This window comes from Acomys russatus, chromosome 7 (assembly GCF_903995435.1).
Source record: "Acomys russatus chromosome 7, mAcoRus1.1, whole genome shotgun sequence".
NCBI lineage: Eukaryota > Metazoa > Chordata > Mammalia > Rodentia > Muridae > Acomys > Acomys russatus.
In genome coordinates, this window is record NC_067143.1 from 42,500,959 (window position 1) to 42,522,676 (window position 21,718).

Consider the following 21,718-nt stretch of genomic DNA (forward strand, 5'->3'; position numbering starts at 1 on the left):
GTCCCAAAGACCATCTGCAATGATGTTATTTACATTTGATAGTGAGAAATGACCTAAAAAAGTAGAGTGTTGGTTTTCTTTTGTTGCTTAAAGGGGATACGCTATTTCCAGATGTACATACAATGGCAACTGCAAGAGCCTGAGCTCCAAATTCAAATTTCTGAGCTAGTTAGCTCTGCTTCTCCCAATTGGAAGAAATTCTTTTCTGCACTCACTGAGGGCACAGTGTCTCCTTCTTCATCATCATAGTGCCTTAGTTAGCCCCATCCCTCCATTTTCATCTCCTCCTCCATTTAAAAATGCTTCATTAATCTTCATAAACCTTGGGAGAAAGCAGGGATTAATCATTGATACCCCTGCCCTCCAACCCGCCCCTAACATATTTGTCTTCTCTCAAACAGTCTCTACTCAAGAAATCTCCAGGGGCGCAGCAGACTCTTCCCTTGGGGAGTGAGTCCTGCAGCTAATTCATCTCTGTCAGTAAGATTTTCCTTTTCTCCTTATCTTCGTCTCTGGTTTTGCATTTGGCCCTTCCTTCTCTCTGTTGGCTGAATGCTGCAGCTCCTTCAGATGCTGTTGCCTTGTCTGCCCAGTCTCCCAGGACTGCTTCTGCTGAGCTGCCCCTTTCCTTCAAGTCACGGCCACAGAAGGTCTTACTAGCACCTGGAAAATGATTTCTACCGTGGACAGTGGGAAGCTTGAGCTGGGCTGAGCTCGAAATGGATAGTGAGAAAGCAAGTGAGGAAAGAGATGTGGTCACGAGTCTTGAAACCTGCTCACCCAGCAAATGTTGGCCTCTGTGTGGTTTGGACATTTCCCCTACATTGCCCTTTCAACAGTAGCAGAAGCATTTGTTGTTCAACTTGGTGTGTTTCGATAAGGGTTCAATGCCAAGCTCTAAAGTGGGTGCCCAGAGTCAAAGAAAATGATGGAATGTGTTGCATCACTGCAAAAGAAGGCAGAAAGGAAAAAGAGAAAACAAGCTAGCTTTGGGATATGAAAAACTCTAATTTTTACTGTTGCCTCACTCTTTAGCACAGCTATATGGCTTTGATAAGTTTTTGAATATCCCAGTTTCCACCATACTCATTGTGACATGGGGAAATAACACCAACCATTGGTATTTTTGTAAGAATTAAAGACAATGACCACGTGCATAGAAGGCACTCTGCCCCAGAGAAGTTCTAAGTCAAAACCAAAACCTCATTTTCTCCTATCTATGTATGTGTCTCTAGCCGGCTTGTCCGCTCCTCTTACTCGTCCCATCTTACTGCGCTGCGAACCACTCTAGCTCTGCAGCAGCAGCAGCAGCAGCAGCAACAGCAGCAGCTGCCGCCGCCATGCCAGTTTCCCTCTGCCTAGAAAGCAAAGCCCAGTGTTAGCTTTCAGATCTATACCAAGATTGATTTTGCCGTCCAGTGTTCACTTTGAGATGAACTTAACATTGCCATGCAGAAATAAACATGGATTCTAACCCAGTTTCCATTTTTATAGCCTCTGTACAAATGTTGACAATTTTTCTTCTGAGCCATCTACACGGGTACTGGAGATAATAGCTTCATATAGAAACAAAACCCAAACTGGCAAAAGATTTAGTTAAAATACATTTCAAGATTTTAAACGCGATCCTTGTCAGTCAAAAGAGCACTACTTGCTTGTCTCTTAGATGACCGATATCTATTCATTTAACAAATATGCATTGACAATCTACAGCTTACCATGGCTCCGTACGTGCTGGGATGCACTGGTCAGCACGGCAGTCGAGGGGTCTCTGGACAAGTCCTCATTTGCATGCAGTTTACTCTAAGGTATGAAATACAATAAACAAGCAAACACTCAGACAAAGGAAATAAACCCAGATAACGGCTTCAGTAAAGCAAACACAGCTCCACAATAGTGACTAGAGAGAGAATTTTGCTTACTTTTATATTTATTTTATTTTAGCTTGCAAGTAAAAATCCACGTCTAATTTTTCTTTTTCGAAGTCTGAGGAAAAGGGAGGGAAGTAGAGGTGCTAGTGAGCTGTGCTGTGAATCGTAGGGTGGCAGCTCTGAGACTCTGAGGACAGTCATATCAGGAAGAGGGAGTGGCAGTGCAAAGGAGTCTGGGCAGGAAAAGAGCACAGCACAGTTGAAGGAAAGCTGGGAAGTGAGATAGCAGAGATACGCAGAAGCAGATCTCATAAAGTTTTATTGTGTATGGAAAACGTGTTCTAAATATAGTGAGAGACTATGGACTTTGTGTGTGCATGCATCATATACAGATGATGTGTGAATGTTCATGTTTGTGTGAGTGCAGGTATTTGTGTAGCTCAGAGGTCAACCTCAGGAGCTATCTATTCTGTGTTCTTGAGACAAAGTTTCTTACTGGGACCAGTTAGGCTAGCCTTAGCTGTCCAGGAAGTCTTAGGGAATTTTTTTCATCTCTGCTTTCTCAGCCTTTGTGTTTGTTCAGCAATCACTTTACTATCTTCTCAGACCCCACTTTTGTTTTAAAAGATGATGGGTGAGCTGGCGAGCTGGCTCAGAGTTGGTAAGGTGCTTTCCACCAAGCTTGATGACATGAGCTTCGCATATTAGAAAAAAAAAACCACTGACTCCCACAGGCTGTTCTGTAGCCTCTTCACACACAGTGTGGCACATGTAAACACTCCCCCACCATGCCCCAGCACACACACAAAATAAGTGAATGTAGTTTGCAGGAGGTGATACAGGGTCTTACTCTGTAGACTGGGCTGGCCTTGAACTCACAGAGATCTGTCTGTCTCTATCTCTTGACTGCTAGGATTAAAGGTGTAAGCCACCATGACTAGCAAATAAATGCAAAAAAAGACTGCATCATTTGGATGTAACATGGAAACATGTGAAAACTGTTTTTTTGCAGAAGTGTGGGTAAGTGACAATGGCTTGGAGTACATGATGATGGTAAAATTCAGGATTTACTTTTCAGGGGCTGATGGTCAACTGGATTTGGGGAACCAAGCAGATAGGAAGCCAATGAGTGGTGTGTCCTAATGTGAATGTCTATGGGTAAGTGATGCCATTTACTGAGAGATGAAGGACAGGCTTAAGACATGTTTGAAGGGGCTGCTACCTACTTTGGTTATGCTCACCACAGTAAAACCTACGAGACACTCACATCAAGTTGTAAAAGCTCAAGTTGCTTGTCTATTTCGGGACACTTCTATTCTCTCTCATGCTGTGTAGCTTAGTTGTTGGCTAAATTAGGACTCTGTAGGAAAAGGAAGCAGACATGGTTGCCAACTGAGATGCCTTTGTAATCATGTGTGACATTTCCTGAGAGCTAAATCCCGGGCTCAGGAGAGCACGGTGGGCATTCCTTGGACATCTCTGTTACACATTACGATGTGTCTAGACACTTGTGGCTTACAGAGGAAGTCATTTCCCAGAACAGTCACATTCATCTACAAAATACTTCCAACTACATGTTTCTATCTGTAGTTCCACTTGACATGTAGTTAGAATGTGGCATACTATGAAAAGCTGAAAATCTACATGAGAAATGTTTCTCAGATGTAGACACTTACATTTCAGGTACTAGTTCATAGATTTATGGCCCTTCAATGGAGAGTATCTTTTAAAAAAAAATTGATTCAGCAAGACCACAAATGCCTAAAATTGTAGCATGTGTGGGGACGGGTTTTCTACTTGAAAAAAAAAAAAAAGATCTTTCCTTCATACCTTTAGCATTCTTATTTTATGTATTTGGTTCCTCAAAAGCTATTTTCAGTTTAAAACTATAAATGAAATACATATCAAATTTATTAGAACAATTTTTGATATATCTAAAATAATTGCTTTCATGTTTATGTGACCAGGAAATTTGGACAACAAAACACTCAATAGAAGGGCTTAACAGAAAATGTACTCATAAAAGAATTATTGAATATTCATTTAAATTGATAATTAAAATATTAGAGACTGGGCATAGTAGTGCATGCCTATAGCCCCAGCATTCTAAAAGTGGAGGCAGGAACATTGAGTTTGAATTTACCTTGAACTAAGCTACTGCAAGCTAGCATCAGATATATAAAGAGAGACCCTGCCTGAGGAAATAAATAAATTCAAGTCTACATTTCATAAAGTATTAAGTAAAATATAAGACTTGAGGCAGGGCATGGTGGCTCATGTCTATAATCGCTGAGTGCCAGGCATAATGGTACATGCCCTTAATTCCAGAACTCTAAGACAGAAGAAGGTGGATTTCTGTTGCGTATTTTTAAAATCTATTTTTAATTTTGTTTTCCTTATATGTCTTTCTTCCTTTTCCACTCCAATCCCTTCTAACATCCCAACACCAGGTAGGAGAGAGAGAAGGTTAGTGGGGAGACGGGGCACAGTTTTTCTTAGCTGCTTCCTGCGGCTCAGGGTCCTTGGCTTCCTTGGGGCAAGTCCAATCCTTGTTTCAGGATATCTTCAACTTCTTGTCAGCTGCATCAACAGCAACCAGGAGCAGCAGTGAGGAAGTGCCAGCAGTCTTCTTCCTTCTTGGAGCCCCACCCCCACCCCCCAGTCTCTCTCTGGGTCTAGCGTTTATTCTCACAAGCAAAGACCATGCTCCTGCAGAAGGCCATTCCCAGCTGACAAAGATCATGTGCCCTCTCTTGAGGTAGTTGCCAACTGTGGACAAACTGGAGCTGCCCCCATACCCCACACCTGGTATTAAAACAAAAACATGTTTACATATAAGACAAAACTTCCACAACAGATCTCTGGGAGTTCTAGGCCAGCCCAGTCTACAAAATTGGTTCCAGGTCAGCGAGGGCTACATCATGAGACTGTCTCAGAAAAAAACAAAAAGAAAAAAGAGGGGGGGGGGAGGTGTATTTGTAAGGAAAAAAAAACCAACCAAACCCTTTAGAATTTTGGGCAATGCTCCCCTGGGCAGGTAACCCTGGGTTGTATAAGGCCAAGCAAGCTGTGTTTGGGTGGAAGGCACTAAGCAGCACTCCTCTGTGGTGCCGAGGAAGGGTCCCTGCAGGTGTCATACTTAGAAGTGAATCATATGAAGAGATAAGAATGAAAATCCAGTGCAGATTGAGTTTTTCAACTTGGATCAGGCTTTAGGGAGCAATTTATTCCCAATGTATTTAAGCCCAGTATAAATGGGAAAATAGTTTCCTGGTGTAATACAATCCCTGTTGCACAAGGAAGCACAATTACACTGCAACTCAACTCAGAGTATTTATGTCATTTCTTCCAAGATAGGTTCTAGAGATACACTTCCAGTACTAGCTTATGGGCCTAAGGGTCTGGCCTGGTCTTGGTCCTACAGACAGCAAGGTCATTTGGGCTATTAGCCACCTCTGGTCCTGGTTGTGAGAGCTTGGGGAGCCATCAGTTAAAGGGGTCATTTAGATTACTAGCCACCTTCTGGTTGTAGGAGCTTGTTATGGCCTGGCCCAACAGGTACCACAGATCACCAAGCTGTTAACCACCTCTCATTCTCAGCCTTCTGGAAGGGAGAACAGGTTTTTCATCTTCCCCGTTGGAAAGACAGTCTTGTGTGCTTAGCATCCCTGACTTGTCTGGAGACCTGTGAAAGCAAGGGCCTTCATGCTGTGCTCCCAGCATGGCTTCTGCTTCAGTTCTTGCCTCCAGGATCCTGCCATAAAGTTCCTGCCCTGCCCTCTCTTCATGATGGACTAGAAGCTGTCAAGTAACACACACCCTTTCCTCCCCAAGTTGCTTTTGGTCATGGTTTTCATGAAGTCATAGTTTGGTTTTCTTATCACAAAAGTGTGACTTTCCACACTACAGAAATAGAAACACCTAAGACAACAGTCAACTATTTTAACTGTATTTTATACTGATTTTTCTGCAGGTTTTATAAAAAAGTCAAACTTAATTCTGACTAGTGAATAAGAACTCTTTTGGAGCTTAACTGGTTTAGTATTGGGAGATTAAGGGTAACAAGTATTGTAAAACACTTTAGTAATGTGCAGTGCTACATTCATATTTGTTAGAGTAATTATTAGCCATAATAATTATAGCAATACAAGATCTGACTTGTGCATTAACTAGCTCACTGCACTTCAGTATACTGCTAAGATAATTTTTTTAGGCTTCATGGGAGCTTCATATGTATAAAACAGCACAAAAATCCTGCTTGAATTCAAATTGTTCTTTCCTTTCTCAGATGGACTTTCACCTTAATGGATGTTTTAGGTTATATTTTATGTTCTTAGATGCCTTTGTGGTTTCAGGGTGTCCAGACAGGTGTTTTATGTTTCAATTGAGGTTGACAATGTGAATGATGTAATTTACTTTGTACATAGTGTGTGGTAGGTAGGGACTTGGGGGAGTGAGGGAAATAAGAGAGTATAAGAAAAGTCAATGGATCTGTGTAACACTTGTGGCTCTTTTCAAATGAATGACTATTTACCATGAGACGTTTCCTGAGCTCCTACAAGGAACCATCAACTATACTGCTGGCCTGCACACAACTATCTTTGAATTTACTTGTTTTCAGCTTTCCCCCTGAGCCCTGAGGTCAGCTAGAAGTGTGGCAGTAGTGGGTGATGAGTAGACACATTTCTCTTTAGAAGAGCTAAGCAAGCTAGGCCCACGATCCCAGCAGCAAAGAGAATCACCACAAGGTTGAGGGTAGCCTGGGTCACATAGGGAGTTCCAGGTCAGCCTGGGGTACAGAATGATACCCTGTCTGAATGAACAAACAACAAACAAACAAACAAGCCAAGCAGTACTTGGCTCCTGGGCCACAGCTATGATACGTGGGTGATGAATTGTCTCCAAACTGTCTATATTTTATTTTATACTCATGCCTATCTCATGTCTCATAATCCAATACATTGTTTATCACAGATTTATTCAGTGTAGTTAGTTTACTTAGATTGTAGACACTGTTTATTATCTTGGTTATATCATTGTGACTTTCTTTTCTTTCATTCTTTCTTTTTTTTTTTTCCAACTTTTCTTTTTCCTTTTCAAGATAGGGTTTCTCTGCGCAGCCTTGGCTGTCCTGGAACTCAGTCTATAGGCCAGATTATCCAGGAACTCAGAGATGACCTGCCTCTGATTCCTGAATGCTGGTATTAAAGGTATGGGCCACTATCTCCAACAATCATCATGTATTATTTTTGTTGCCTAGTAGCTAGTACCTGCTACTTGTTCCTATAATATAGTTCCTAGGATAAGACAGTTTGTTAAGCTGAGTATCATGGTACATGCCTTTAATTCCAGCACTCTGAAGACAGAAACAGGTGGAATTCTGTGAATTTGAGTCTAGGCTAAATAGCAAGACTCTATGTCAAACATTATTCAACTTATCTTAAACCATATTATATTTTTTAAAAACCACACACCGTGCATGGTGGTGCATACCTTTGATTCCCAGCACTCAGGAGGCAGAAGTAGGTAGATCTCTGTGAGTCTGAAGCCTGCCTGATCTTCAGAGTGAGTTCTAGGACAGTCAGGGCTACACAGTGAAACCCTGTCTCAATTCCAACCCCCCCCCCAAGAAATCTTTCTAGGGACTGATAAAAAATCTTGATAAGGATATCCTTTAGTGTAAGAACAAGACTCCCTGTATTACATACACAAAGGTCTTCAAGAAATAAGGACAAGTACATATACACCCCAAAGATGTAGGTGGCATCAATAATTTTCTGGATATCTGACAAAGAATTTTTATTACTTAGTTTTCATACTTTGCAATCTGAGCGACAGTGTGTGGCGGTTGGGAAGTCATTGGCTTGTGAACATGGAATACAGGGCTGGAGTCCTGGCTTTGCAATGGTCTAACTGCAATTATTGCCTGGTCTTCTACTACTTGGAAAAAGACCATGGCTTTATTTCTCTTCTGGTGCCTACAACCTGACACACAGTTTGTACTCAAGTTGATGCTTATTTAATCAGTTCCTAACTCGAGGCAGCTTGCAATCCTTCCAGACTTCATGTTTTTTCCTTATAAAACAGAATAGATGTCTTCTGACATCATTTCCAGCTCTGACACACTGATTATATGATCTATGTATCCTAAAGCCAACTTCTCTAAGCAATCTTTCTTGTCTGGCCATTGAGAAATGGCAGAACATTTTTGCTTTATTATAAGGAGTGTCTTCATTTCTGAGTCATTCTTACTGAAAGCATTTCCAAAGAGCCTGCAGCCGTGCGGTATGTTTAATGGAGAACAAGTTGGAGAATTACCCGTTCAATATTTACAGAATATTTACAGAATTCTCTACCCCAAAAAAGCTGCTGAGGAATTTTATGTAGTTTTTTCTTTTTTTAAAAAGCTTATTTTTATTTTACGTGTACCAGTGTTTTATCTGTAAGTATATCTGTGTGCTATGTGAGTGCATGGTGCCTGAGGAGGCCAGAAAAGGGTATTGGATGTTCTGGAATTGGAGTTATGGAACTGGGGTTGTGGGCCACCATGTGGGTGCTGGGAATTGAACCCAGGTCCTCTGGAAGAGCATTAAGTGCTCTTAAGCATGGAGCAATCTTTCCAGCCTTCATCAAGGATTTTGTTATCAGTCTGTTTAGATGGACTTTGCTAGACCTCATCAAATTTGTTGACTAACAAGAATTCAAGCTGGGCATGGTGGTACACACCTTTAGAGGCAGAGGCAGGCAGATCTCTGTGAGCTTGAGGCCAGCCTGGTCTACATAGTAAGTTCCAGGACAGCCAGGCCTGTTACACAGAGAGATTCTGTCTCAAAAACACCAAACCAACAACCAAAACTAACCAAACAAACAAAAAACCAAAACAAACAAGAATTAAGATGACTCGGTCAATCTTTGATGTACTACTAGGCCTTTAAATCCTTAGGAGGTCAGGATACATGTCCATATCACTGTTGTAGCAGGACTATTGCAATGTTGAAGCACTGTGACCAAAAGCAACTTGAAGGAGGAAAGAATTTATTTGGTTTATGTTTCCATATCACTGTTCATCATAAAGGAAGTCAGGAAAGGAACTCAAACAGGGCAGGAACCTGGAGGCAGGAGCTCAGGCAGAGGCCACAGCTTGCCTACAGCCCCATCTTATAGAAGAGTTTTCACAATTAAGGCTCCATCCTCTCTGATGATTCTAGCTTGTGTCATGTTGACTTAAAACTAGTCAGAAAACCTGCTATACGTTTTCTTTGCCCTTTTATCTCGAGTGATGAAAACACTGAGACGTCAGCTTTAAAAGGTGAGACATGGTTTGTTGTAACAGGCCTCCGTGGTGTATGAAATAGTGGCAGGGGAGGGGGAAGATACTCTAATTAGACGGGAGTTTGAGTTTTTCAATTCCAAATTCAATAATTCCAACCAAGAACAAATGCAGCATTGTCCTTATACGCTAATCTTACTAAGTATCTTTATTGAAAGTTTCTGTTACTAAGTAAGATTTTGACCTATCAATCCAATCTAACTGATTATAGAATAAAGATTTTATAGAATAAAGACATTAAGTGATTTTCTTTTGGGAGGTGTCTAAAAATACCTTTAATTAACTTCTAGTTTTCTTCTTTCTTTGGTTTTTCAAGACTGGGTTTCTCTGTGTAATAGAGCACTGGCTGGTTGTTGTCCTGGACTTCCTTTTGTAGATGAGGCTGAACACGAACAGAGATTTGCCTGTTTCTGCCTCCTGAGTGCTGGGATATTAAAGGCAATGCACAAAGAATGGTGAACATTTATTTGGGAGGTAAGCAATTCCAGTATTTCCTGTCAGCTTCAACTTAGAGTGAAAGGACTGACACCGGGAAGACCAATTGGTAGGGACAAGGCCATGATGGTCTGAATGAGAATGGCTCCCATTGGTTCATATATTTGAATACTTGGTCCTCAGTTAGTGGAAATGTTTGGGGCCACGGAGTGGACTACAGTGATTGGGATGAGGACAGCCTCCATAGACTTATGTGTTCGATTCGAACACTTGGTCCTCAGTTGGTAGAATCCTTTGGGAAGGATTAGAGGCCTTGTTGGAGGAGGTGTGTCACTGGGGTTGGGGTCTGAGCTTTCAAAAGGCTTGTGCAACTCCCAGTTCTCTGCCACATGGTCAAAATGTGAGCTCTCAGGTATTCCTTTGCTTGGTCATTGTCTTAGGGTTCCACTGCTATAACGAGACATCATAACCATTGCAACTCTTTCTTATAAAGGAAAACATTTAATTGGGGCTGGATTACAGCTCAGAACATTAGTCCATTATCATCATGGAAGGAAGCATGGCAGCATGCAGGCAGATATGGTGCTGAAAAGGAGCTGAGAGCTCTACACCAGCATCTGCAGGCAGCTGGAAGAGAATGCCACATTGGGTGTGGCTTGAGCTTCTGAGATCTCAAAGCCTACCCCTTAGTGACATACCTCCTGCAACAAGTCCCCACTTCCCAATAGTGCCACTCACTGTAGGGGCTATGTTTATTAAGTCACCACAGTCATCATGAGTCTAACCCTCTGGAACTTTAAGCCAAATTAAACACTTTCAGAGGGTTAAGTTGCCTTGGTCATGTTATCACAGCAATAGAAAATTAACTAAGACAACAGCCATAACTTTACTGTCTAGACTACACTTCAAGTCTTCTGGCTTTAGCCCAGTACTTCTGTATTATGACATACTTCAGATTAAGAAAAAATGACAAAATACACATATTAACATATCTTGGAGACATGAGTTGTTAGCGGGCAGAAGAGTCATATGCATTCTGACATCACAGGATATGATTTAGCAACTCTGTACATTTCCCTCTCTGTACAATCCTATCAGCCCTGCTCACTGTCTGAATAATGTACTTAGTCCACTGGGGAACATTCCTGCATACTCTTTCATGGGCTATTTTAGTAATATCAATTTGCTAATTGTGAAGACAAAAGATCATAAAGAAAGCCAGCCTATTGTTCCCGCTGCTGGTTAAAGCTCTTTTGGTATACCTTATAAAATTATACTTGTTTAGTGGGTAAGAAAGCTTAAACATAGGTCTTGTTCTGTGTTAAAATAATGTGGTTTTAGTCAATGTAATAGACTAAATTACAATAGATTAACCAGTTTGCAGTCTGAGGTTGAAAGTTACATTTGTTCTGTTGAGTTCTTTGCTACCCTAAGAAAGCACCCTAGGATCCTTTTTAAAATGCACAATTAATGAACACTATGAAATACAGAGAAATTGTTTAACCAAATTTGATAGGAAAAAACTCAAATTACCCAATTTGGCCATTTTGGGAGAATTATAAGCATAACATTGGGAAATTGTTAATATACTCATGAACTAAGATAAACTGATAATATTTTCATTTTCAAAGAAGCTGTCTAAATGGCTTTGGCTTGAAGGCATATAGAATTAGGATACTTTGGCTAGGTGTGCCTCCTAGCATTTGGGAGGCAGAGGCAGGTGGATCATTGTGAGTTTGATGCCAGTCTACAAGTTAGTCCACGACAGCCAGGGCTACACAGTGAAACCCTGTCCCAAAAAGAAAAAAAAAAAAAAAAAAAAAAGAAAGAAAGAAAGAAAAAGAATTAGGATACTTTGGCCTATGTGGAAAAGGAAGAGGATGATGGAGATAAGTTCAGATCTTTCTCTTTAGTTTACACAGAGAGCAATACATGAAGATCCTAATAGACTCTTCTGCTGCTGGAAATAGGTAAACAATAAGGAAGATAGAAACAACGAATAATCATGTCTTTGTGTGTTCCTGTTTACGTGCATGCAAGTGCATGTGCGTAGGTTGGAGAATGACAAACTTGGTGTTCCTCAGTTGCAGTTTATCTTGCTTATTTGACAGGGTCTCTCACTGGCCTTGAATTTACCAAGTATGCTAGTCTAGCTGGCCAATGAGCCCAGGAGGACTCTGCCTGTCTCTGCCTCCCAAGAGCTAGGATTACAAGCAACACCAACCTCAAATTTTGCTTTTAGTGGGTACTAAGAATCTAATTTACATCCTTGTGATTACAAGGCAAGCCCTTTACTGACTGAGCAATCACTCCAGCCTCAGTAATAATGTCTTAAGATGTAAATTCATTTCTCTTTAATATAAATAAAATGAGTACTGTAGTTGAAGGTCAGGAGATAGTACTCACCAAAGACAAAAACATCCTATTATTTCTGTTGCTTTGCCATTCTCAATATGTAGCTGTTACCTAATTTTCTTTTCTTTCTCTCTTTCTCTTTCTTTCTCTCTTTCTGTCTTTCTTTTTCTTAGTTTCTTAAGACGGGGTTTCTCTGTGTAACAGCCCTGGCTGCCCTGGACTCACTTTGTAGACCAGGCCAGCCTTGAACTCACAGAGATCCACCTGCCTCTGTCTCCCGAGTGCTGGGATTAAAGGACCAGCCTGTTACCTGATTTTCTAAGATCATTGTTTGTGTATCTGTCATCATCAGGTAACACCCAATCCATCTCAGCAACCACTCAACCCAACTGAATAGGACTGGTTTCTTTCCAGCCAAATGAAAGACAGACATGTACAAAGTGTGATCATCTACCAAAGCACATTGCTGTAATTGTTCTACCATGCTGTGTGTGGTGCTGTGTGGAATATAGTTCCAGATATTTGGGCAAATGAGATGAGAAAACTGTTTGATCTTAGAAATTTAAACCAGCCTGAGTAACAGGAAGGTCTTGCCTCACAGCGATTATCATCTATGGGGCTCAGGAGATAGACAGTGGTTGAGGTGCAGGCCATGTACATATGGAGTCCTGAGTTCCATGGTGTATGCCTATGCTAATCTTAGAGAGGTGCAGACAGAAGGCATTCTGGGACCTACTGGCCAGCTAATCTAGACAAATTGGTAAGCTCCACGGTGAGTGTAAATTAAAGAAGGAAACTAGATGACCCAATGTAGTCTGTTGTGTTAAGAACTTAAACATGCTTTCATATACTGTATATGAGTCACTATCAGCTTCTTTCTAAAATCTGTGTTAAGGACTGTTCACAGCAGAGTGTCTTCAATTGAACATGTTATTTTACTAACACACTGTAATAATAGTTGAATTAATACTCCCTTGTAAGTACAGATTTTAGTGTTTCAGACTGTCTTCCTGTTTTGTTCTCTCGAAAGCATAGGCTGTCTTTTTGTAAATCAATTGACATAATTTGACTTGCTATATTTGACAACATTTTTTGGGTTCACATTTTTTTCTCTTGCCAAGTTCTGCATTTTTCATTTCCCACAGAATCAGGACAAACTGTACATCCCCTGCAGTGACCAGGGAAGATTTGGCTAAATGTCAACTATGTTAATTGGTATAGAGAAAACAACGGCCTTATTTTTATCTGATTAAAAATCCCCACAAGCATTCGCTTATAAACTAAAGCCATGTCAGTACAAAGTGACTTAATTATAAATTTGGCAGATGTGTCCTTCCTGCCCCTCCTTTACTGTAGCATATAGAACTGTTACTGTTTCCTGGGAACTTCCAAAATCTCAAATTTTAATTCTATTTTTGGAAATTTATAATTTGGTACCCCAAATTTTTTCTGGATTATCAATTAAAATTAAAGATGCACTTATTTGAATACGTACTTATTTTAAAATATTTAATGAGCTGATTTACTGAATAACATAGAGAGCCTTTCTCAAAAGGCAGTTGGAGAAGCCAGGGAGGAGGAGGTGTTCACTGCTTGCAGTCCAGGCATGAAGCCCTGAGCTCAGGTGGCAAGCACTGAGGGGAACGCTAGGTGCCTCAGCCTGTCTTTAGTCCCTCTGCTGGGGAGGCGGGGACAAACTAATCCCAGGGCAACCAGTCTAGGCAACTGGTAGATGGGTAGGTGAGAGACCCTATCTCAAAAAGTAAAGTAGGGAAAGAGAAGGGTATTCATTAACCTAGGGCCTGGACACCTACACACACACACACACACACACACGCACGCACGCGCGCGCGCACTCACCAGTCTGGGATGGTTTTATATTCTACTGTTAAAAAGTCTACATCTTTTTTTAAAGCCCCAGAATGAGAAGGTTATATAATATAATTGCTTCGGTTAATTGGGATGTAGGAGGTGTAGGTGTAAAGAGTAAAAGGTAATGAACTTTGAAAAATTTATATGAGCAATAAGAAGGTATGAGGTAAAACTCAGTTTTCACCAGAGGAGCTGTAGCTTCAGTGCTTGTTCAAAATTGTATGTTGCCTCCTTAATGTTGGGATTTCCCAAGACTGTTCTGCTGTTAGCTTGTTCTCAGTTAACCTTCATAATTTCATGACTTCATCACGCACACATACCTTTGCATTGTCTGACACTCTTTTTTTTTTTTTTTGACACTCTTTATTTAAAGTCACATGAGGATCTTTTGGTATCTTAGAGTGCTAGATCCATTTGGATGCCTTATATGAGCATCCAAAATCAGTATGCAAAGGCTTCCGATTTCCAGTCCAGCTTAGACATACCTTAGACGTTACTACTTCATTGTAACAGGTCAAATGCTAAATAGTAAAGAAATATCACCAAATAAGTAAAAGTTGAACAAATGAAAATATCAACAACACATTTTGCATTATTAAAACAGTGAAGTCAGAGTGCACAGCAGGTAACAGTCTTCTATACAGAAACAGAAGAAACACAATCAACAGAATAAATATACATTAAAAGGAGATTATTAGCCCATGCCTTCTATCCCAGCACTGAATAGATAGAGGCAGATGAATCTATGTGAGTTTGAGGCCAGCCTGGTCTACAAGGAGAGGTCCAGGACAGCCTGGGTAGTCAACAGTGGCTGAGAATCTGGTAATTTCCCAGTCTGGGAGGATGGCTGTCTCAGCAGTCCCAGCTGGTACTGAAGGCCTAGGGGATTCCTATATAGAATCTGGATTCTGGAATCAGTGAAGGAGTGTATTAGCAGTAGCTGTAGCTAGACAGTCAGAGCACAGATAATTTTCAAAGAAGGGAAAACTATTCTGTGCACTGTAATGAAAGATCCTGATTATCATGTATTTCTTTAAACCTATAGAAGGAAGCCAGGCATGATGGTGCATACCTGTAATCCCAGCACTTGGGGAGGCAGAGGCAGGTCTACAAAGCAAGTCCAGAACACCAAGGCTACAGAGAGAAACCCTGTCTCGGGAAAAACAAACAAACAAAACCTATAGAATGCTCAGCACCAAGAACAGAGCCTAATGTAAACTCTGTGTTTTGGGTAATAATGGTATATCAGCGACATGTTATTGTCAAAATGCATCACTACTATCTATGGTGTCACAGTAGTGGAGGTTGTGCAAGTGTTGGGACATTTTCCTCTCCATATAGGAAACTAGTATTTTATGCTCACATTTTCTGTCTAAAAAGCAGCAATAAAGTTTACTTGGGGCAGCAGTGGGAGTGGGGAGCTGAGGCATTTGAAAAGGGTGGATATAATCTTAAATATGTTCTATACTTATATGAAATTATCAAAGAATTTGAAAAAAATGTTAAAGATGCTCATGGTGGTTCACACCTGTAATCCCAGGACTTGAGAAATGCAGATGGGGAGTACTGTTATGAGTTTCAAGCTAGCCTGGGCTACAGGGTGAGATCCTGTATTAACAAACTAAAATAAGTAAATAAATCAATTTGGGTTTTTTTTTTTGTTGTTGTTGTTGTTGCTATTTTGGTTTTTTGAGACAGGGTTTCTCTGTGTAACCTTGGCTGTCCTGGACTCACTTTGTAGACCAGGCTGGCCTCAAACTCACAGGGATCCACCTCTCTCTGCCTCCTGAGTGCTAGGATTAAAGGTGTGCACCACCACCGCCTGGCTAATAAATCAAGTTTTAATAGGCAAGGTTGTCTGTTATGGATGATACAACTGATCCATTTTGCAAATTATTAGTGTATGTTTCATCTCTCATGCCTTCTTTTGGTCAAACTTCACTGCAGTCTAGAAGAAATAACAGTTTTCTGATATATGATCAACCCAGACTGCACAGGTATTTGATCAGCTGCAGTTGTACATTCTCTTTGTGGTGGTCATCCTGATGTCTTGTTCTTTTGGTTGGATGTTCATTTGTAAATCATCCAATGTAACACTGTGCAGCAGCATTTATGACTGACAAGCATGTATCTGGTAATATACTGCATTATCTGTTTAGACAATAAGACAAAATAAGTCCTTTAAAGGAGTTTCAAAGCCACATCCATAGATTAAAAACACACACACACACACACACAAAAAGACAATAAAACTATGCGCTATAATCTATTTAGACCTTTCCTACAGAATCAAATATCTTTTTTTCTCCCTCTTTTTTAAAGCCCAGGTAGCCATCATTAACCACACCAGAGCCTGAAGAATTAGCCTCATGTCTGGCCAGGATCAAGGCTGTGGTCTCAGGAACACCCTGAGTAAAGAACAACAGGGTCTATTAGCAAAGAAGGCTATTACTCCGGGGGAAGGGGATAAAAATAGCCAAGATGATAAAGATGCAAGGCCAAGAGGACAAGCATGCAGAGGAGAATGTGGTCCTCAGTGGGGTCTTGTTCCAAGGTGGTTAGGTGGGAAGAATCTTCTTCATACAGTCATCATCAATTGTTCCCACCGGACAGGGATCTATATTATCTGGAGCTCTCAATATGTCATATAAATCCTTCGTATCCTGGTAGTATCCCCGAGGTCAACTCTTAAGCTTCTATTTCTTCTTTACTCTCTCTGGCCACACTGACCTTCTATTATATAAGCGAGTTCAACTTGTTCTTGGCTGAGAGTAGTTTTACTTATTGTTCCCTTTGTATAAAATGATCTCTTCTTCCTCTCCCCCACATCCTCTCTCTCTTTGTACCCCTTTTGCTCTTTCATTTTTTGAGACATGAACTCATTCTTTAGACAAAGATGGCCTCAAACTCATGGCAATCTTCTACTTTTGCCTCCTTGGTGGGGTTGTAAGCTTGAGCCAGCATACTGGGCTCTCAGGTCAAGAGTCATCTCCTTAGAAAAGCTCCAAGTTAAAGTCCTATTCCTCTATTTGTCTTTTTTAAATAGTGTATGTTTGTTGGACTAATCCTCCCCCAAACACATGTCGATCACTCTCACTGCTGACGACCGCCCCACCAGCCCCACGCAGCTCTGCATTTGTTTTGTGAGTGATGGCCATTTGACTGGGAGTAGCTGGAACCTCAGTGCACATTTTGATTTGTACTTCCCTGATAGCTAAGGATGTTAACACATTACTGGCAATTTGTTCTTTTTTTGAGAACTGTGTGTCAAATTCCTTTGCCCATTTATTGATTATATCATTTGTTACTACTGTTTAACATTTTGAATTCCTTATGCAGTGATGTATGGGTGACAAAGATTTCCCCCTTTCTGTTAGCAATCTCTTTAATCTATTAATCTTTAACCTGATGTAATCCCACCTTGCTATTATTTCTCAAGCTACTGAAGTACTTTTCAGAAAGTCTTTGCCTATAGGTACCAATATGTATTAGTTACTTGTTTTATTGCTGTGACAAAATAGGCAAGAAAAGCAACTTAAAGCGCTTGCCTATTGAGCACAAGGCCCTGGGCTCAGTCCTCAGCTCTGGGGGAAAAAAAGAAAGAGGGAAAGGCTTATTTAGGCTTACAGTTCATTGCAGGAATGTAATGCCGACAAGAACGTGATGCAGCTGGGTACACTATACCCACAGTTAAGAAGCAGAGTGATGAACGCTGATACCCAGCCTAGCAGAGTGATGAACGCTGATACCCAGCCCCCTTTCTCTTCTTTATTCCGGCAGAGATCCCTGACCATGGAACCTGGCTACCATTTAGGGTCGTCTTTCCCACTTCAATTAACCAATCCTAGAAAATCTCACAGACATGCCCAGAGACTTGTTCCCATGGTGATTCCAAGTCCTGTCAAGACAATCATGATTAAGTATCACAACTGGGGAAAAAAGCCTAACCAAGGAACACTCGATAGTAAAACACTTTAAAGCAATGAAGAACAAAATGAGACACTAGAAGATGGAAAAATCTCCCATGTTTCTGAATTGTTAGAATCAATACTGTAAAACGGATTCAATGAAATCGCCACCCAAATTCAATGGTATTATTTATGGGAATAAGAAAAAGAAAAATCCTAAAATTTACCTAAAGCACAAAAGATCCAAATAGCCAAACAGACAGAGCAATGCAGAAAGAGGAACCATAACTCTTGATCTTGAATTACATTATAGAGCTACAGTACAAGATTTATTTTAGAGAACAATTTCAGATATTTGTCATTTTTTTTAATGGAAAACAGATTTTTCTCTCATACAAGTCATTCTTTTACAAAGCAAATATATTATTGTAGGTGTCTGTGGTCACGTAGCTCTCCTAGGTAGCACTTCTCCACTCACTCACTTGTGAACCCCAGCTGTCTTACATGTTGTGGCTTCAACTTCTTAATCCTCTGAAGACTTTATTCAGCTGGGAGTAGGAAAAGAAAGAATGCTGAACATATGTTAGAGGTTTTCAGGGCTCTTTGCCCAACCAGCATCATTTTCTGTCTGTGTTCTCTTGGACAGACATCAGGCACTTGGCCCCAACTAATCATAAAGGTGGCCAGGAAACAGTCTAACTGTACGCTTAGGAAAGAAACCATTTGGTCATCAGATGTTTGTACTCCTCAAAGTCACGAGCTGTTTAAGAAGGAAGGAGATAACACATGGTACACGCTTGGCACAGAGAAAGCAACCAACACTTGCATGTTACTATTATCACAAGTATGTACGCTGAGAGCTTGACTTGGTTTCCCTCATGTGAGGCTGAGTATTTGCTTTAGTTCTCCATACAAAGAAAAGTGGGTTATATAAGGCAATCTTTTACTCATTGGCTGCAGCATCAAGTAGAGAAAGTAGCTAAACATAAGGGAGAAATGAGTTGCTGGATCATATCGACACAATGTCAAAGGGGTCTAATTTAGAAAGCAATAATGTCCGAGGACAGTGAGAATAGAAGACAAGTAGGCTCTCTTTGGACCTCAAGATAGGTTTAAAAAAATATTTTATTAATTTATTCATATTACATCTCAATGGTTATCCCATTCCCTTGTATCCTCCCATTCCTCCCTCCCTCCCTCTTTCCCCCTACTCCCCTCACCTATGTCTGTGCCTGAGGGGGACCTCCTCCCCCTGTATATGTTCATAGGTAATCAAGTCTCTTCTTGGTAGCCTGCTATCCTTCCTCTGAGTGCTACCAGCTCTCCCCATCAAGGGGACGTGGTCAAAAATGGGGCACCGGAGTGGAGTGATAACCACACAAATTTTGGGCACACTTTTCCATATTCTTTTTCTTTCATTTTGTTAGTTAGTTTGTTTTTCGAGACACGATTTCTCTGTGTAATGACCCTGGATGGTCTAGACTCACTTTGTAGAACAGGCTGGCTTCAAACTCACAGAGATCTGCCTGTCTCTACCTCCCAAGTGCTGAGTTTAAAGGTATAGGCCACCATGTCCAGCTCACTTTGTTTTTAAGGCAAGATCTATGTAGATCAGACTGTGCTCAGACTCTTTAATTCCCGAGTTCTAGAATTAAAGGCATGTGCCACCATGCCAGGCCTACTTTCATACTTTGAAGTCAAAGTCTTTATCAGGATCCTCAAGTCAAGCATACATTTTAATTTCCACTTATTTTCTCCTGTCTTGCTACTTCAATATTTTTAAAGGTCTTAGAACAGGCCAGGGGTGATGGTACATGTCTGTAATCTCAACATTCAGAAGGCTGAGGCCAGAAGAACATGAATCTGTGACCAGCCTGGGCTAAAAAGTACATTCAAGACCATCAAGAGCTACAGAATAAGAGCTCATCTCAAAATAAAGTGAGAAAACACGAAAGCCTACAAATACAACCCCTATCCCACCAAAGTCTAAGAAGAGAGACCATGCTTGTCTTGTATTATAAGATCCAGCAAGACCTAGCACATGGTATACACACAATATATTTGTTAAGTGAATTTAGTCTATATTGTCAGCTGCTTCAATTATTGGCTAGATGGTCTACATACAGTAACAGAGAGAGAGAATGAGGAATGAGTCCCTAAGTCTTGTTTTTGCCACCCAGAATCTGTGGGACTCAGGAAAGTTAATTTAGTGGGCTTGTTTCTATTACTGTATTAGACAAGTACAATACTTTTTGCAATTATTATGAGGAGAAATCACATGAAAATTTTTTTTGCTGTATTTGTATAGGCATTTAAAAACCGATCTCCCTGTACCCCAAACTCTCTCTCTCTTTCTTTTTTTTCAGTTGAGAGCTCTTAGAAACTAACATATGCTATTCATATTGTTTCCTTCTGTTTGGGGACTGTTCATTTGTAAGGCAAACTTGAATTCAAGTTGGTAACTGAAATAAAGGAATAGTTCTTTTAGAATTGATGGCTTCACTGTTGAACAGTATACAGCATCTAAATTCGTGCCCGACACACAATAAGTGTTCAATACATTCTTTTTGAAAGCGTGAATTAACAAAATACTGAGTAAGGATGATGCCTCAGACAGATAATTATAGGATGGAGATGATAAATTTGTAAAAATATGGGCAGATTTTATCAAGTGGAAGATTTGCAGTAATGGTCTATCTAAGTAAGTGTGTTTTCATTCATTCACTCAACTATCATTACACTGTAAGTTCGAGGCAGATACACTGTGACAGTAGCTTGAGGATATTTATCAGTTAATTTTCTCATCACTATGACAAAATATCCCACAGAAGCTCAAGAAAAGATTGTCTCCTGGTCTCATTCATGATGGGAAGGTATGTGGAGTGGCACTGTGGCAGTGGAACATGCGGCAGAGCTCCTAACATGACAGATCAACCAGAAAGCACATAGCAGGACCAGAAGCAGCAGGTTAGACTGTAGCCCTCAAAGGCCTACCTCCTAGGGGCTACCTCCATAAATAGGCCCCACAACCTCCCCAACAGTGCTACCAGTTGAAGACCAGGTATTTACTTATTTAAACATTTTTAGTATTAAATATTATTTTTAGGGCTCTGTATGTCTGTGTATACGTGCATTTGTCTACAGAGGCCAGAAGAGGGTACTGGATCCCCTGGAGCTGGAGTTTGAGGTGGCTATGGTTTAACCAACATAGCTGCCGGGAACTGAACTCGGTTCTCAGCAAGAATAGCAAATGGTCTTAACACTGAGCCCTCTCTACAGGCCCAGGAACAGGTATTTAAATAAAATACATGATTCTGTAAGAGGGGCAGTCAGGACCCAAACCATAAGTCTCTCTCTTTCCCCTCTCCATGTTAGTGCAATACAGCAATTAAAGAACTAAGTGCAGAATACTATCAGTAGCAAAAGGAGATTCCTGACCATTAGGATGTAAAGCAAAAGTAGTTCTAAGTGTAGGGGACAGCATACATGTAGGAGATTGGAAAATGAGGCTTAATACGTCGTTAGGTCAGGGTAGATCCTAAGAGTCTGCTTTCATGGTTCAGGGGCCTGAGTCTTATCTTCTACGATGGTAACAGTGGAGTTTGCTTTTCTTTTTGTTGTTATGTGGAACACTATATAGACTGGATACTTTTTTTTGTTTTGTTTTTCAGACATGGCCTCTCTATTTAGCTCTGGCTGTCCTGGAACTTACTATGTAGACCACTCTGGCCTTGAGCTCAGACTGGGTAATTTTTTTTTTCCCTTCAAGACAAGGCTTCTCTGTGTAGTCCTGGCTGCCCTGGAATTCAATCTGTAAATCAGGCTGGCCTTGAACTCAGAGGTCTGCCTGACTCTGCCTCCCAAATGTTGAGATTAAAAGCAAGCACCACTGCTGCGGCCACCACCACCCAAAGACTGGGTAATTTTTAATAAACATACACTGACTA